Source organism: Miscanthus floridulus, chromosome 2 (assembly GCF_019320115.1).
Source record: "Miscanthus floridulus cultivar M001 chromosome 2, ASM1932011v1, whole genome shotgun sequence".
In the NCBI taxonomy this organism is placed as follows: Eukaryota; Viridiplantae; Streptophyta; class Magnoliopsida; order Poales; family Poaceae; genus Miscanthus; species Miscanthus floridulus.
The window spans coordinates 37,979,932-37,981,740 of NC_089581.1; positions in this window are offsets into that span (position 1 = coordinate 37,979,932).

Genomic DNA, 1,809 nt, shown 5'->3' on the forward strand with positions numbered 1-1,809 from the left:
TAAGCTTGAGACTTGTTTAGTGGCAAAATCTAGCATGGGGTAGCTTTGGCATCACCGACTAGCCCATGTTGGGATGAGAAACTTGGCCAAACTTCTAAAAGATGAACACATTCTTGGACTAACAAATGTTCACTTTGAGAAAGATAGGATTTGTAGCACTTATCAAGCCAGAAAGCAAGTTGGAGCACCTCACCCACCAAAGAGCATCATGACCACCAAGCAACCATTGGAGCTAATACATATGGATCTCTTTGGACCGGTCGCCTACCAAAGTATCGAGGGTAACAAATATGATCTTGTTATTATTGATGACTATTCCCGTTTCACTTGGGTATTTATCTTGTACAAGAGAAGGTGAAGATATTTGTTAGAAGAGCTCAAAAGGAGTTCGGTCTTCCCATCAAGAAAGTGAGAAGTGACAATGGGACCAAATTCAAGAATACTCTAGTTAAGGAGTTTCTTGATGAAGAGGGCATCAAGCATGAGTTTTCAACCCCATACACCCCTCAACAAAATGGTATAGTAGAGAGGAAGAACCGTACACTCACTGAAATGGCAAGGACAATGCTAGATGAGTACAAGATGCTAGACATCTTTTGGTGTGACGTCGTCAATACCGCTTGCCATGCTATCAACCGCCTCTATCTACACAAGAAGTTGAAGAAAACTTCATATGAACTTCTAACCGGTAACAACCTAAGGTGTCTTACTTTAGAGTGTTTGGGTGCAAGTGTTTCATACTTAACAAGAAACCCAAAATTTCTAAGTTTACACCTAAAGTTGATGAAGGTTTTCTTCTTGGTTATGGATCAAATGAGCATGCCAACCGTGTCTTCAACAAAACCTTTGGGAGAGTTAAGATTGAGGTAGATGTGACATTTGATGAATCTAACGGCTCTCAAGTGGAATAAGTTGATTCAAGTGTTGTAGGAAAGGAGGATCCACCATATGAAGCAATCAAGCAAATGACTATTGGTGATATTATACCACAAGAAGAAGAAGTCACTGAAGTGGAGGTTCCTCAAGTTCTGCTGCACCTATTTCCACTGACGTACCTGATGCTACACTATAGGAAGGATCTGCTGCAACTCTAGAGCACGGCAGCGCCCCACTTGAGGGCGGCAGTGCCACACCCACACAGTCAGCAGTAGCTGATTCGACTCTAGCTCGAGGACAAAACCTACAACCCATATTTAAGCAAGATGATGATGAAGATCCAGAAGATGAACAAGAGGCCATTGAGCATCCAAGGCTAAGGCAAACAATTCAACGGGATCATCCCATTGACAACATCCTTAGGAGTCTTCGAAAGGGGGTAACAACTCATTCACATTTAGCAAACTTTAGCCAATTTTACTCATTTGTTTCCTCTTTGGAGCCTCTTAAGGTAGAACAAGCACTTGAAGACCTGGATTGGGTGATGGCCATGCAAGAAGAGCTAAACAACTTTGAAAGAAACCAAGTGTGGACTTTGGTGGAATGACCCAATACCAATGTCAATGGCACCAAGTGGGTCTTCCACAACAAGCAAGATGTGAATGGAGTTGTGAAAAGGAACAAGGCAAGGTTGGTTGCTCAAGGTTTCACTCAAGTAGAGGGCTTGGACTTTGAAGAAACATATGCACCGGTGGTAAGACTTAAAGCAATTCGAATGCTTCTAGACTATGTCGCTCATCACAACTTCAAGCTATATCAAATGGATGTGAAGAGTGCATTTCTCAATGGCCCTATTCAAGAACTTGTCTATGTTGAGCAACCACCGGGCTTTGAAGATCACAAGTTTCCCAACCATGTCTACAAACTCCAAAA